Source organism: Canis lupus, chromosome 29 (assembly GCF_048164855.1).
Source record: "Canis lupus baileyi chromosome 29, mCanLup2.hap1, whole genome shotgun sequence".
Taxonomy (NCBI): domain Eukaryota; kingdom Metazoa; phylum Chordata; class Mammalia; order Carnivora; family Canidae; genus Canis; species Canis lupus.
Window position 1 is genome coordinate 38,511,138 of NC_132866.1, and position 17,074 is coordinate 38,528,211.

The 17,074-nt window shown below is 45.7% G+C and overlaps 1 long non-coding RNA gene and 1 other non-coding gene across 2 annotated transcripts; one reads left to right on the forward strand and one right to left on the reverse strand.

The window, feature by feature from the left end:
* Positions 1–12,758: 12,758 nt before the first annotated feature.
* Positions 12,759–16,670, reverse strand: LOC140620611 (uncharacterized). Its single transcript, XR_012020354.1, has 3 exons — positions 16,420–16,670; positions 15,832–15,935; positions 12,759–13,026 (listed from the first exon to the last, which is right to left on the reverse strand). It is a non-coding gene; the product is annotated as an uncharacterized lncRNA (long non-coding RNA).
* LOC140621264 (U6 spliceosomal RNA) lies at positions 13,003–13,109 on the forward strand. The gene has a single exon (XR_012020990.1). It is a non-coding gene; the product is annotated as a U6 spliceosomal RNA (small nuclear RNA).
* Positions 16,671–17,074: the final 404 nt, after the last annotated feature.

The following is a 17,074-nucleotide window of genomic DNA, read 5'->3' on the forward strand; positions in this document are numbered from 1 at the left end:
TAAGAAATGATACAGAGAGTGAGCCCAAAAATGTTCTTTTCTAAGTTATAGTTTCCAACTGAAAACAATTAGAAACTGAATGCTGGGAATCTGAAACTGAATGTTACAAAATATCACAAGGAAGTTGAGAGATCAAATTTTCCAACCTTCTTAGGCAAGGGAACTGGGCTCACCAAGGTGGAGGGTCTGACTCAGGTCACTCAAATACAGAGTGCCAGGACGAGGACTGGAGGCAAGTTCCCGGCCTCTGGTTGACACTGATGCTTAAAGACCTCCCTAGGCCCACAGTTTAATTCCAATTTCCTATTGAAATTAAAATAAGGACCTTTTAATTCTCGAAGATACTGGATAGTTTCTTGTGCTTTGTCAGCCTCCTGTGGACATTTCCAAAGATGCCCAAATAAGAGCTTCAGAGTCAGCATGTAGTTGCTTGGGGTGACTTGCTCTCTCTTCCTTTTTCAAGCCCTACTTTGCTTCAAACACTCAGGCTCCCCCATCTCGTCCATGGCGTGGCTTCCTGGGTCCTTTGTGAGCTCAGTTCCAGCTGCCCTCCCTCTCCTTCACTTCTTCCAGGACGACTGCCCCTGTGGAGCTTGCCTGTCCTAGAGGGAGCCTGGACACCTGCCTGACAAATCAGTCAGGAAAAAGGAGTGGGGTTCTGTTGTAGTCCTGGACAGTCACCTGTGATCTCTCAGGGTACCCTGCTTTCCAGACAGTCCACACATGTTCCCTTGGACTGTAGGGCCAACTCCTGGCATCAGGGAGAGGGTTGCTGAGGTTCCCCCGGAGTTGATGTACCATGAGTACTCCCTACTGTGAGCCGCTGATTCCTTTCTCCACCCCCACCATCAAGTAATGACAGAAAAGGGAAGCACCTTTTATTGAATAGTTACAGTTGTTCACTGGATTGGTCAGTTTGTACACATTATTTCCAGTTCTCACAGTAGCCCCATGAAAAGACTGAGACAATGTAAGTAGGAGAGCTTATAAGAGTTGGAGCCAGGACTGGATAGGGAGAAGCCAGCTCAGGCTCTTCCGTTGCTTCAAGCTCCCATCTTATCTGTAAATTGTAAGGAACATCGCTCAACTTCCCACACATGCTCTCTTGGCACATTTCTGGTTCTGTGCTCTTCCTGGAACTTCCCCTCAAATGGCTGTTCTTGATGACCTTCCAATGTCTTGTGATTGCTCAATACCCAAACCATAAGGACTGAGGAAGAACATGCTTATAGCTCTCAATTACATCATAATTTTATGGGTAGCTTGGAACAAGAGAATAGTGGTAGGTGGATAGAGCTGCACAGATGCACAGATCCCACCAAGTCTATTTGGTGGGGCCAGATATTGGAAGGGCCAGATGGCTTCAGAACACTAACCATGAGGACCAGCCTTGTTTGAGTCCGGGTGTCAGGTAGTGTTCTAGATGGTTTACACATGTGATCTGACTTTTCATAGCAGCCTCACTGTCAGGATCCCCATTCTCAAGCCAGGAAATGAAGCTTAGGAAGTCTTAAAAATGCCCTTAAGTCAACAGAGCTGCTGAGTATCAGAGCCAGGATTCGAAGGCAGGTCTGTCTGACGTCAAAGCCCACGCCTCTATCTCTTTAGTAGACTCTGGCAACTTTCTTTGAAGAGCCAGTGCAGTTTGCTCTTTCCTGGAGATATTTCTTGAGCTCCTACTCTGGATGGGTCCTGTGGGGCCTTGGAGATACAAAGAGGAGTAAAACATTGACCTTGTCATCTGGGGTTACTCTGGGGGGTGGATCAGACACACACACACAGTGACCATGAATAAGCGTAACATTCAACATACTTGGTATAGATTAGATTCAACATACCTCAGAAGGTGAGGAACAGGCAGGGTTAATTCTTTCCCCAAGGTTGATAGATGGGCAGAGGATGGGAGTTCCACAGGTAGTGGGGTACCCTGGGCAAAGGTGACACCATGCTTTCCCTCACTGCACACCAGGCGGGCAGATCCAGGCACAAGACACTGTCTACCATCAAGGAGCACAGGCCCTGGCCCTACGTTTTAGAAGCAAGGTGAACAAAGGGAGAGGGTGATCATTTGGTGTCTGTGTGTGTGAATGTGTCTACGTGTGCATATATATATATGTATATTGGGGGAAAGGAGTGATGGAGAGAGGTGTGAGCCAGACTTGGGCTGTTCAGATGTTGCCCAAATCAAATGCTGGCATTTTATCTCATAGACAATGGAGAGTTCTGTTGTTTTAAAAAGTGGAAAACAAAACAAAACAAAAAAGTGGAAAACCAACAGCATCACTGCCAATTATCTTTTATTTTTTTTGAAGATTTTAATTATTTATTCATGAGAGACACAAACAGAGAGACAGAGACACAGGCAGAGGGAGAAGCGGCTCCCAGCAGGCAGCCTGATGTGGGACTCGATCACAGGACCCTAGGATCTCGCCTTGGGCCGAAGGCAGAGGCTCAAGTCTGCCTGACCCTTAAAGTCATTGTGTCCACCACCCCTCCCCTTATCATCTTCCCAGGAGTCCTCTTCCTTTGCCTCCCAGTGGCCCTAAGATGGCACTGCGCTAAGGCTTGACCAGGTCTCCTTCTCCTTCTCCTTCTCCTTCTCCTTCTCCTTCTCCTTCTCCTTCTCCTTCTTCTTCTTCTTTTGTATATTTATTTTTTTATTGGAGTTCTGTTTGCCAAAATATAGTATAACGCCCAGTGCTCATCCCGTCAAGTGCCCCCCTCACTGCCTGTCATCCAGTCACCTCATCCCCCCCCCCCACCTCCTCTTCCACTACCCCTTGTTCATTTCCCAGAGTTAGGAGTCTCTCATGCTTTGTCACCCTCTCTGATTTTTCTCACTCATTTTCTCTCCTTTCCCCTTTATTCCCTTTCACTATTTTTTATATTCCCTGTATGAGTGAAACCATATAATGTTTGTCCTTCTCCGATTGACTTACTTCACTCAGCATAATACCCTCCAGTTCCATCCACATCGAAGCAAGTGGTGGGTATTCGTCGTTTCTAATGGCTGAGTAATATTCCGTTGTATATATAGACCACATCTTCTTTATCCATTTAGCTCTCCTTCTTGATAAACATCTTTCCTCTGGGTCTCTGTTGCTGCTCAGTACCTCATCATTTCTCAACTGAACGATTACAAGTGTCCTCTAACTGGTCTTTGGTGTCAGTTGTATTGTGCCTTCTTTTAAAAAAGCATACACATAAGTCTCTATGTCTATGTCTATGTCTATATTGTCTATCTATTCAAGTCCTAACCCCTGATACCTGCAAAGTTGAACTCATTTGGAAATATTCTTTGCAGATATAATCAGTTAAGATGCAGTCATGTGGGAACCAGACGGACCCTTAAGCAAGATGACCAGTGTCCTTGCAGGAAGAGAACACTCAGAGTGTGGGAGGGTGTGACGGGTGATGTGCCTGTGAGCCAGGGGACACTGCCCATTGCCACTGCTGCAACACCAGAAGCTGGGGAAAAGGCAGGGCAAGGATGTTTCCCTAGAGCCATCCCAGGGAGTTAGGCCCTACCAGCACCTAGATGTTGGACTTCTAGCCTCCATCGCTTTGAGATAATAAATTTTTATTGTTTGAAGCACCCTCTGTTTGTAGTAATGAGTTACGACAGGCTTAGGAAATTAGTATTGTCTTGCCTCTGTGTTGGCCTGCCACAATCTCTCCCCATCTTCCATGTAGATATCAGAGTGATCTTTCTAAATTGTGGATTTGGTGCTATTGTCATTTTCTCATTTAAAAATGTTAGTGGCTCTTGATTCATTGTTCACCTCAGTATAAAATCCAAACTCCTTACCTCTCATTCTCATTTCTAATATATGCTCCAAGTGTACTACAGGGCATTGCATTTGGTGCTCTTCCTCTGTGATTGAAATGCCTACTTCTCATTTTTCTGTCTGTTGACTCCTCATCCTTAGCTCAGCTGCAAACTGGCCTGAGCTATGCTACTTTCTCTGTGCTGTGTCCTACCTGTGCATACCTCTGCAATAGCACCTGAGTCTCCCTGTCACTAGCATTCACGTTTCCTGGAAATAGAAACAGAGTATCTTGTCTCTATCCTTACAGCCTACCACTGGAATATAGGACGTGAAGAATGATTATTTGTTGGCTGAGTGAATAAATAACCAAATGAATAACATAATAATTATCTAGGGAAAGTCAGGCTTTCTATTGCCTGGCAATATGCAGAGTTCAGAAGAGCATGAAAGGATTGGTATCAGAGCAAAATACAACTTTCTACTCTTCCATTTACTATCTATATGGCTCTGGGAATGTTATTTAACCTCCTTGAAATTCATTTATAAATAAAGAAGAGATAATCTATACATCATAGCATCCTAAAAAAATTAAGCAAGATGGTGTAAATGAACCCACAGGCTACTGTGTTCCTTTCCCCGCCAGACCTCAGTGTCCACGACCTAACTATGGATTAACATATTCCAAGTCTGAAATCTCATTAAACACTGAACAGAAATTGCCTCTTTTTTGTTATTGTTTTCTATGAGGACATGCACAATCATGAACTCGGCAGTGGAAACTGCCCTCATTATTTGTGCAGAACAATGGCAAAAGCCATGAAGAGGTCCATTTAAACACAGGAGGGGCAATTAATCACAGCCCATTGGAATATTGCTTTTGGTCTTGAACTCAATCCACCTTATATACAGGAAATGAAATGCAGTAATTATCACAGTCACTTGAGACTCCAGAATCCTGGCTTCAATTCCCAAATCCTTCATCATTTCATTTTGGCTGTGTCTATGTGACGCCAAAACATCTGGCTTAAAAGTGAAAACTTCCATCAATTTCTCAACTGATAACTCACTGAATAGTCTACCTCCCCCCCTTTTTTTTACTGTGGTAAAATATGTGTAACATGCAATTTACCATTTAACCATGTTTAAGTGTATATTTCAGTGGCAGGGAGTACATTCTCATTGTTGTGCAACCCTCAACCACTATCCTGCTCCAGGACTTTTTCAAACTGAAACTTGGTATCCATTACACAATAACTCCCCATTCCTCCCTCTCTTTAAGCCCCTGACCACTTCTTTCTCTCTCTCTCTTTCTTTCTTGATTTTATTTATTTATTCATGAGAGACACACATAGAGAGAGGCAGAGACACAGGCAGAGGGAGAAGCGGGCTTTCCCCCGGGGAGTCCTATGCGGGACTCGATCCCAGGACCACCTGAGCTGAAGGCAGATGCTCAACCTCGGAGCCATCCAGGTGCCCCTTCCTTCTTACTTTCTGTCTCTGTTGATTTCACTGCTTCAGTTACTTCATGCAAGTGCAATCATACAATATTTGCCTTTTTGTGTCTGGCTTATTTCACTTAGTGTAATGTCCTGAAGATTCATCCATGTCATAGCCTATATCACAAGTTCCTTTCTTTTGGAGGCTGAATAATATTCCATAGTCTGTATATGTTCATATATGTACATATATACATAAATATATATATCGTCGTTTGGCCATGTTTCGGCTATTGTGAACAGTGTTGCTTTGAACATTGGTGCACAAGTGTCTGTTTAAGTCTTTGCTTTCACTTCTTTTGGGTAGTATACCCAAAAGAAGTGGAATTTTTGATTCACAAAAATTACATTTATTTTTTTGAGGAACTGTCTGCAACAGCAGTTGTGCCATTTTACATTTCTACTACGATGCTCCAATTTTTCCACACCCTCACTAACACTACTTTCCTTCATTTTTTTCTTTTTCTTTTTTTAAATTACAGCCATCTTTATGGGTGTAAATTCTATTTTTTACTTTTTACGAGAATTCATGCTTTTACATCATTCATTCATTCTCTCAATTCCTTTACCTGTCATAAAGTTGCCCAACCTCTGCTGAGTCCTCTGAGTAAGCCAAGTAATCCTGGATTTTTACTTTTTGGCCAGTTAACCCTACAAGTTTTCTGCAACCCAAGAGGCATTTGTAGGACGCAGCAGGTAAGGAACTGAGAAGGAGGAGATGGTAAGGGATGAGGAGCAGAGATGAAGGGGATTGTTCCCATGCTGATCTGATAGGATGAAGAGAGGTCAGAGCTCTGTATCTATGAGTCAGACACTGGCTTTGCCTGTACCTCTGGCACCTTCTGCCTCTCAGAGGACCATGCACACCGCTGAGAGGACTGTGAGCTTCTGGAGGAGATAGCCACTTACCTGATTTTCTGTGTATCTCGCAGTCAAGACCAACTCATAGTAAATGTTCAACGATTTTCTTTGAAAAATTTAAGACATTTAATCAAATTAAGTGGATTATTGAATGATTAATACTCTTATACAAGGAGAGAAGCCCTAAGAAAAGCAAACTAAATTTCTTGTCAAAATAATTCCATATGGGGAAGAGTTTATAAAACTTTCTTCTGTGCAATTTTACTTCTCATGATGGTACTGATAGCAGCTTACTTGGTCTCTGGAATACTGAAAATATCCTCAAGGCCTTTAGACATGTTGATTTGATCTAAACACTTAATTGTTGGTCTCTGACTGGAGACATGGCTCCAGTGACTGGACGAGCTGGCTGCAGCCAGAGCTGCCTGTCAGTGATGGATTGAGGTATTTGTTGGCCCAGCCAGCCAGGGGCCAATGCTTCCGACAGGGGATGGGTCTGGTGGGAAGGAATGTTCAAGTTGCCAAACTCTTCAGCCTGGCCTATGTTTTGTGTGTGAGCCCATTTGTGTTTACTTTTGACACAGTACCAGAGACAAAAAGGCCAAGCTTATCTTTGAGTGACATGAGTACGGTCTTCAGCTTTATATTTTTCATCCTTTCTCACCAAAAGCAGAAGCTCTGGGGTGACAGTAGCCAATTCTTGATCCTCCCTCAACACTACAGACTGAGCTCTGGCCTGCCATGCTGGGAGACAACTGTCCAAGTGTCTTTCCCATTTTTTTTGTGAGCAGACACACTGGCTGCCTTTGTCCTAGAATCTCTTCAAGAGTGATTATGTAGAGAACAGTCTGGAAAGACAGAGGTAGCATCTCCGCCAAATCAAAGGGCAGGCTTGCTTAATTGTCTGGTGTAGCAAAGATAATGACTCCTTCTGGGGCAGAGTTCAGACAGAGGGGCTAACTGCACCTTATAAAAGATTCATATCCCTTGAGCGCATGATTTCTCAGCTGTAAAGCAAACTCACTGTATGTGCAATATCCATGTGGATGCTTCTGCATCATTGTTACGGGATTTGGGCGCCAGGGGACCTGATGTAGCTAAGCTGATGTGCTGTGTTGTGAGTGATAAGGTTCTCTGTCTCTGACTCAGGAATGTCATGTCTTTTGCCATCATCCTTGAAACTGGCAGGCTAACATGTTATTTTGTAAGCAGAGGAGAATCTCAACCCCTGAGTTCTTGATGCCCAATGCCTTCATTGAATAGCAACCCGTTAAGTCTTGTTCCTCTCCTCAGTCTCCCCCTCTCTGCCCAAGCCTGGCTTCACTTGGTCCACCCACACACCTTGTTCCCCATCCACATCCATTATTCCATTGAATGCTAACTTCCGGAACCAGCCTACAAATGTACACATTAGGCTTGGTCATGAAAGGAGAGAGAAGGAAAGGGAAAGTTATTCTCAGGATCACAAATGGATCCTGCAAGCTCTTTTGGAAATGTTGGTCATAGGAATAATGTTTTCATCCCCCCCCTCCCCCCCATAAATCTCATTCTTTGGCCATCTTCTACCTCCAAGGCTGCACCGTGATGCATGTTACCCAAAAGAAATTTATTTTTTTAAAGGTTTTATTTATTTTGAGAGAGAGAGTGTATGAGCATGAGAGGAAGTGCAGAGGAAGAGGGTCTTAAGCAGACTCCCTGCTGAGCGTGGAGCCCCACTCAGGGCTCTATCTCATGACCCTGAGATCATGACCCCAGCCGAAAAACCAAGAGTCAGATGCTCCACAGACTGAGCCACCCAGGTGCCCCTCCCAGGGGAATTCAGAATTGATATTTCTAGGGTATCTAAGTCATTGATCAATGTTGAGTCTCAAAGATGACTTTGTCAAATCTTCAGGGGTTAACAGGCTTGACACCAGGTGTCGACTAGAAGATTGCTAACTGAGGGCTATGAGGAAGGGGCAAGAATGCAGCCTGGGCTTGGCTTGGCAAGCTGCACACAGTGGTGCCTGGCTGCATCCTCTGAGGGCTGGCTACATTTTCGAATTCTCACACAGGGACCCTGTGGACCCACAGAGACAAAGCCAGGTTTTTTGGGAAAAGGAAGTAGGGATTTCAAAAGTCCCAAGCTTCTCATTTTAGACATAAGGAGTTAGACTTGCCATGACTCTGATCATAGAATTTTATTGTAAGTCATACTGAAAAGAGAAAACTCAAGATATCCAGTGGGGGAGTTCTCCAACATGACTGAAAGAACCCCCTTCCTCTCCCCCTCCCCGCAGGCTTCTGGGCCAGAGGTTGTTGGTAGGAAGGAACAAGACAGAGGGAGAACCAGGAAACCAGACCTGATGCCTGATGCTCCTCCGCCCATCATCACAGCAAGGCTGGCTCTTGAGTCAGAGAAGAGTCAGGACAAAGAGACCAATTAGAGCCTATTACAATAGGGAGTGAGCTGTTTAATGTTTTGAGGCACTCCCACATCTACCTAGGTGTTTCTCTTTTTTTGAGGTTTTATTTATTTATTCATGAGAGACACACAGAGGCAGAGACATAGGCAGAGGGAGAAGCAGGCTCCGTGGGGGAATCCCAATGTGGGGGACTCGATTCCAGGACCCCGGGATCACACCCTGAGTGGAAAGCAGATGCTCAACCACTGAGCCACCCAGGTGCCCCTACCTGGGTGTTTCTAAAGTCTTTTCTGACTGGTCACCCCAGACTTCATGTTGTTTTGCGAATCCACCAAGCACACTCTTGCTTCAGGACTTTTGTACTTGCTATTCTCTTTGCCTGAAAGATTCCAACAGCAAATAGTCTCCTGACTCACCCCTTTCTGATTCTAGGTCTCCATTCAAATCTTTCCACATAGCACCTTATCAGAGAAGGCTTCTCACAGCATTTAAGATAGCTCCCTCTTTTCCCAGTGGTCCTTTGTCAACCTTCCTGGATCTACATCTCTCAACAGCGTGTAGCACCCTCTGGAGCACTGTGTATTTCATTTGATTGCTCGCTGTCTTTTTTCCCCTCTGGACTGGAGACTTTGTTTTGTTTGCTGCTCCATCTCCACACCCACAACAGTGCCTGGCCTAGAAGTGATCAGTGGATAGATACTTGTTGAATGAATAAATGAATGAATGAGATTCTAGGCTCTTGAGAGAAGCCCCACCTTGGCTTGATAGCAGATACAATTCAGGCTGGGGAAGAGTGGCCGCTATCTAGAAGGTTGGGCCTGAGCTTTCTTCCTGACTCCCTGCAAACTAGGCCAGGCATGCATGGGGTCCAGGAGTTCCCGCTTGCCCCATAAAAGCATGTGAAGTTCAGTGTGGACTAACAACAATCTAGTATTGGGAGGAGAGAGGCACTGAGGATGACACAGGCCAGAGGCCTAGGCTGGGCCAGTGGCAGCAGCAGCAGATGGTGCCTCCTCTGCTGTGGGAGCAGCCATGGGCCTCAGCACACTTGCCACAGACCAAGGCAGACCTCACAGAGTGGAATCCCGTGGTGGTGACCAGCAGAGCCAGCAGCTCCTTGGCCCTCCATGGGCTGCTGCTTCCCTCATCCCAGGCCTTTCGCTCACACTCGGATCACCATTTGGAGAAAGAGTGAGTGAGTGACTACCCAAGTGGACAGCTGCTCTTGGAACTATTAGAAAGAGACTGTTTAAATCAGAAATGCATCGAGATGCTGTTTCCTGGAAAGGTGTCTTTGCTCCACTCACTGTGGGCGGGGATCCAGGTAGAAGATAAAAACAGGTATAGGATAATTTAAACAAAAAAGCAACATTTTCTTTGCACATTGGAGTGCATTGTGTTAAATTTGGGGTGGTTGTTATCCTTGAGAAGACTTCCTTTCCCTCTGAGAGGTACCCCTCAAAGCCAGGCCTCCCAAAGGGGCCACTTGGACTGCATTAGATACATTCGAGCAGCTGTCAGCCTGTTCATAACTGCATCCTCCCCACACCTGGAGCTTTTCCCAAAGGGCATGGTTATGGTCGCTGATGCAGAAGGGAAGTGCTTCCCGCCCAAAGACTTACTACCAGATCCTTCTTTGAAACATTGCATGGACTCCCCAGTACTTTGGGGATCTCATTCAGGCTCTGAATTGAGACATAAACTCTGAAAACATTTTACTGCCCTCCAGCTGGAGGAAAGAGCATCCTAGAGACAGGCAAGGCTGGAGTAGTCTAAGGGCTGCCTGGGGCATGGCAAGTTTCTAGTGCATTCTCACAAGAACACAATTTAATCGACCAGAGAGGAAAGCAAGTTTTTAATTTTGTCAGGAAGCACCCCAGTTAAAGAATTTAAGGAGTGGATATTATTGTTTTTACAACAACTAACAGATCCATATAGAGCAGCGGTTCTCAATGGGGCAACTTTGCCCGTGCCCCAGGGACACTGGGCAGTGTTTGGAGGACTTTTGGCACTGTTCTTTCCTGGGTATCTCACAAACGTCCTGTGAGTTAAGACAGGCAGGTATAATTGTGCCCATTTTATAGAGGGGACCAAGACTCAGCGACAAAGGACCTGCCCAGGTCCCCACACAGCACAGTGTATGGGAGCAGAGCTTTCTCTGTGTCCTCTTCCAGGGAGTAGATATTATTTTTATTCTGTGATTTTTTTCTTAAAGGAATAAGGTTTTCAACATTTATTGGGAGTCAAGCATGGGTCAAGTAAAGAGAACAAAATCCTTGCTGTCAGGGAAGTTATAGTCTGGGAGGGAAGTGGTTAACAGGCAAGGTAATATGTAAACAGACTGCACCTCAGAAAAGGAGTGATGCCTGAGGGCTAGCAGAGCCAGAGGGAGCCCAGGGAGGGGTGGTGGAGCTGGGGACGGTAACTCCAAGTGCTAGATACTGCGGCCAGGGACGGTCTCAGGGAGGTGACATTTTTCCCTCAACTTTTGAGGAATAATTGACAGATATACTTGCATATATTTAAAGTGTATGATGTGATGGTATGATATACATATACATTGTGGAGTGATTACAGAGATCCACATAATTGGCATACCCATCATCTTACATCGCTAACTCCTTTTTTCTTTCTCCTTCTTTCTTCTTTCTTTCTTTCTTTCTTCTTTCTTTCTTTCTTTCTTTCTTTCTTTCTTTCTTTCTTTCTTTCTTCTTCTTTCTCTCTCTCTCTCTCTCTCTCTTTCTCTTTCTTTCTTTCTTTCTTTCTTTTTCTTTTTCTTTTTCTGGTGAGAACTCTTAAGGTCTACTTTCAGCAACTTTAAAGTGTACAATCCACATTATAAGCTATAGTCACCATGTTGTACATTAGATCTTCAGAATTTATTTCTTTTGTAACTAGAAGTTTCTTTTCTTCTTCTTCTCCTTCTTCTTCTTCTTCTTCCTAGAAATTTCTATTCTTTGATCTGCCTCTCTCTATTTCCCCTACTCTCTGCCCCTGGCAACCACCACTCTCTTCTCTGTTTCTATGAAAACTCAATAGCAAAAAAAAACAAATAATATTATTAAAAGTGGGCAAAGGACCTGAATGGACATTTTTTTCTGAAGAAGACATACAAATGTCCCAGAAGTATCTAATAAGGTGCTCAGCATCAATAATCATCAGACAAATGCAAATCAGAACCACAATGAGATGTCGTTTGAATAAAGATCTGAAGGAAGTGAGGGAGTAAGTCATGTAGCTTAGGGATGTGGCTATCAGGGGAAGTGATTCCAGGCAGAAGGAGCAGCAAGTGCAAAATTCCCTGGGGTAGGGGATGGACCTGGTGTGCTTGAGGAGTCAGTGTGGCTGACTGAATGACTGGCGGAGGGAGAGAGCAGGAGGAGGGGAGACCATAGATGTGAGTTGAGGGAAGGTAGGGAGCAAATCATAGCAACACTTGGAAGTCATTTGAAGGACCATGGCATTCACTGGAGAAATAGAGAGCCACTGCAGGCCTGGAGCAAAGGTTTGGTAGAATCTTTGAATTTTAATGGATCACTGGCTGCTATGTGGGGAATATACTGAAGGAAGGTGGCAGTGAATTTGTTCAACTTCATTTTTGTCAGTTGTTGTAATTTCCTCAAATGCTTTCTTTTAAATTCTGTGATGGTGTGAACAAGGAGGAAAAATACAGGTGTGCATGAGCATACCAAAGAGAGCTTGAAGCATGGGGCTCGTTGGTCAGGAGAGAAAAGGAGAGGACCGTGAGAGAGGCTGTGAGGGAGGAAGACACTGGCCAAGCTTTCCCCGCAGGTGGCTGGGGCAGGGAGCAAAGGTGCACACACAGCCCAGGATGTCAGCCTGTCCACAGCTGCCCTGTGAGGACGGCAGCTGCGTGGCTAGAAGTTGAGATCATATCCTTTAGGATTAGTGGGGCTTCTCGAAAAAATTGAGACAATTATTCTCCTCTGATTAGTTTTCATTTCATCATGGTTTGTTTGTCATTACTTTACCTGTTTTAGTCAAAAGTTCACAGCCTGTTTATATTAAGCTATAAGCCCTTGAACTTGGGATTCTCAGGGGCCACATCTACACTTTTTGCTAACCAATATTGATGGTTGAAGCCATATCCTCAACTTAATAGGGCAAGGCTTTTGAACAAAATTCACTAAATCATTCTCTACTCTTTTGGAATGAGGAGCTGATTTTCCACCTTATCATAAGACCAAAAATGTAGAACCATGTGGTCAATTAATCCACCTTTATTTCCTAAGAATAAAACCAATCAGGCTCAGTATATGCTTGTGTGGTTGATCCTCAGAGTTGGAGAGAGTGGGGTGTCCCCTGAATGCTCTCAGGTAGGACAGCACTTGGGAACCTCTTTGTGCTCCCTCTCAGGTCTTTGCGGGCACATATGCAGAGGGTGAGTCAACTTCCTGTATAAAATGTGAGCAAGACATCCAAACTTGGAGGTCAGATTTGGATACCAAGGTGCTTGTTTCAGTAGCACATATACTAAAATTGAAACAACACAGAGAAGGTTAGCACAGCCCCCACCTAAGGATGGCATGCAAGTTCATCAAGTGTTCCATATTTAAAAAAAAAAAAAAAGGCCCCCATTGCATTTTGCATAGCTCGTCGTCATGGAGCTTTAGAGGAAGACGAGATTTGTATTCCATATGAGAAAGGGGAGGTGGCATATAAAAGCGCACATTTCCACGTTTCCTGGGAACTCAGAACATCTTGTGAAACCAGACACACTTTCCACTGGGGACAATGGCATGGAGGTGAGAAGCAGCCCCCACTTCAATCCTATTTGCCCCATGGTTCCCCTTCACATCCACAGGTGAGGAGCAGAGGGTCACTGCTTGCCTATCATTATACTTGCATTATCTCTTTTTTCCCTTATAATAGAAGAGTATTTCTCTGGATCCATGTTTCTTTCAAAAGTGGGAAATTGAAAGAGGCACAAGCTTCGAGAGCGCCGAATCCTAACCACTAGACCACCAGGGAAGCTGAGGCACAAGCTTAGAAAAAATATTTGGGTCTCCTCTTTGTGGAAAGAAGTACCTCTACATGTCTTAATGGATGTTTTGGCCAAAAGCTTCAGGACACTGAGGGCCCCTGCAGCACTGCTTGTGTGCACTCCGGTTCCTGTGTGATGGGATGCCAAGGCTCCCTCAGGGGGGCAGTTAGGATCTGGGCATGGGGAGCTTCTGGATCCCTGTAGGCCTGGTTCCACTATAGTCAGATTTGCACAGTTATGAGAGCTAAGAGGCTAAGAACCACAGGGGTGTTTGGGTAATGACATCAGCATTTGGGCTGAGGGAAGCTGGGCCTCTCTGACAAGCTACCACCTTTGACCCTCCCCATGACACCAGATTGTGAGGATGAAACATTTAGAATCCTGATCCCTCTGAGCCCTCGTTTCTTCCCTTTGTACCTGGAGATGCTTATCCCTGCCCTTCCAGCCCCACCAATCTGTTGTCCCACCAGAGGAAAGAGTAGGCGCACGGGATTCTGAAAACTGCTAAATTCTCCCTAACAAGGGCAATTCCTGGCACAGCGGGGTGTGAACATGGGGCCTGTGTGAAGTCAGGGCTGTAAGAGTGGGGAGCTGGTATGGTTGCTCTGCTGCTCTCTGGAGGACAGGCACAGCAAGGGCTCTTGGGCCTCTCCTGCTATGTCCTCAGATGGGTCCCTGAGTAAGAAACCTGAGCATAAAGGTAAGATGGTGTTTGCCTAGTGCTTTGCAGTTTCCAAAATATTTCCCAGGATATTCTCTCCTTTTTGTCTCTTCCCGCCCTTCTAAAATTGACAAGCAGGAGCAATCTCCTGAATTCAAAGGACCAGGTGGTTCTAAATCATTTCTCTTTGAACTGAGAACCATCACTATATATGTCTATTTGTAATTGCTTTGTTTAAACTAATGAATGCAGAGTGCGTGGCTGGTATACTGTACCTGAAGAGGTTACTGTGGCCAGGGCAGGCTCCCAAACCCACAGGCTGTGTGACATTCTGCTGCTCTTGGGGGGCCCTGAGGCCCGCTCTGGCCTTCACCTGGTGTAAGCTACTGCATTAGCTCAATGCCACCAACATTCCCTCTATAAAGAAGTGCACGTCCCTTCCTTACTTTGTATGTATCTTGAAACTTCAATCTAATAAAACTGATCAAACCTGGTGCAAGCCACCAGGACAGAAGGGTTTTGGAAAAGCCAGAGCTCCCCAGTCTAATCTCTGGTTGCCCCCTCTTCTGTTACCCAACCCATGGGTACTTGCGGGAGAGCAGCTCTGAGGAATTCCCCAGAACACTGCCCAGTCCTGTTGCCTCCGTTTTGGAGGTAAGGTTCCCACCATTTCCTATGCGATCTGGCCCCTCTTTATCATCTCTGACACTTACAGCACAGAGGTTGGGGTCGCTGGGATTCCCTGGCTGGGAAACAGGGGCTCCGACTTGCACAGGGGGACTCAGAAGGCACATAGAAGTTCTAAGCAACTCAATCCCCAGAAGGTATCCGAAGGTCAATAAAGAGGTAATCACTATGTAGCCAGGCTGCTGGCGCATGTTTACAGAGCCATTCCTCAGTGGGCCGGTGATTTACAGCGGCCCTTGCTTCAGATGACACATTAGGGCTGGAGCTTTGTGGCTCCCGGAAACACTGACCTCTCGCCCTGGGGGAAACAGAGGTAGGGGCCCCAGCCCTATCCCCCTACTCTCTTCCTCCTTCCTTCCCTCTCTGTTTTTAAAGAACAGCCTTAACTGTGATAATAATTCACATTCCATACAAGTCACCTATCTAAAGTGTACAAGTCAAGGGTTTTTAGTGTATTCTCAGAAATGTGCGACCATTCTTACAGTCAACTTTAGAATGTTTTCCTCATGTCCTCTCAAACCTGAAACACATTAGACATCACCCCTCTTCCCCAGCCAAGACACCATCGTTAGGCATCCACGAATCTAGCATTCGGGCTCCAATGGATTTTCCTGTTGTGGACATTCATTTAGATGGAATCATGCAACATGTGGTCCTTTGTGGCTGGCTTCTTGCAATTAGTATCATGCTTCCGAGGTTGACCCCTGTTGTAGCATATGTCAGAACCGCATCCATATGTGCCAACAACTCCACACCTAGGCACAAAGCCAAGAACAATAAAAATACACGTTCACACAAAAACTTGTGCGTGAATGTCCATGGCAGCATTATTCATCAGAGCCCAAAGTGGAAACAACGTCTGTATTCAAGTGTTTAAAGGGTACACTAAACAGAATCTATTTAATGGAATCTTATTTGCAAATAAAAAGAATAAAATACTACATACGACATGGGTGAATCTTGATGACTCGCAAAGCAAAAGAAGCCGGTCATAAAGCACCATTTACTGTACGATTCCATTTCTGTGAAGTGTCCAGCAAAGACAAATTCCTGTAGACAGAAGGTAGATGAGCGGTTGTCAGGGGCTGGCAGGAGGGGCAGGGGAGGGCGGAGTTCCTTCTGGGCCATCCCGGTGCCCGGAGCTCCTAGTCATGCTGGCTGCATAGCTGGTGCCTGTGCTAAGATCACCAAACTGGACACGTGAGATGGTGACTTCTAGAGTACGTGAATTATACCTCAACAGAGAGTGTAAAGGATGGAGGAGAGAGAGGAAGTGAAGGAGACCGACAAGGGCCTTGTGTTGCAGAGATGACAAAGGTCCCGCTCTCCCTGCTCCTGTCTGCTCCAGCTGGCTTCCGGCCAGAACCCACGGGGCAGGCAGTCACCCAGAACTCTGACAGGTGGTAGGAAGGAGAACTGGTCTCCTGCATCTGGCCCCAGATGCAGGAAGGACACAGTGACGCCATCTCTTTGCTCCCCACCCCTGCCAGGAGAAGAAGGAGACCCAGAACCCGTGTTTCCCATGCCCACCTACCGTAGGAGACACTTGTAGGCTCTTCCCTCCCTGTATGGATGAGAGTTCCTAGAACACTACATGCTAGGGGGATCAATTGGAGAACCCCATTCCCCATAAAGAGCCAAGGGCAAAGCTCTGTACCCAGGCTTGAGATGTAGTTCCTCCACTGAGAGGCTTCCTGGACCTGGTGGCTCAGGCAAGAGGGACTCCCTCCCCACCCCATAGTCAGCTTCTTTGTCCCCACAGGGCTGAGATCCTATTCTCCCACTAGAGACCCTAGGGTTGGGGGGTGGGTCACCATCACCATCACAATAAGGGAATCTTGTCACAATAAACACCCAACCAGAGAAAACTCTTGTCCCCTTTGACATGAATCCCCCTACCTGCCACACTGGTGCCCCATCTGGAACCACACCTATCTCCTCAGGTGGCACCAGCAGGGCTCAGGGGAACCCCAGAAGCACCAGATAAATAAGCAGACCATAATGAAACAGCAAGAGCCCTCACAATTAAACTGTCACCGGAATCACAGCCCACAAAATAGGCCAGTAGCTGTGTGCTAAAGCTAAACAAGATAACTGCCTGCTAAAATAATAAGTTGAAATAGGACCCAGAGTCTCCTAACATCCACCATCAACCCACTTCTATGTGGGCATGATTGAGTCTTGTGCTG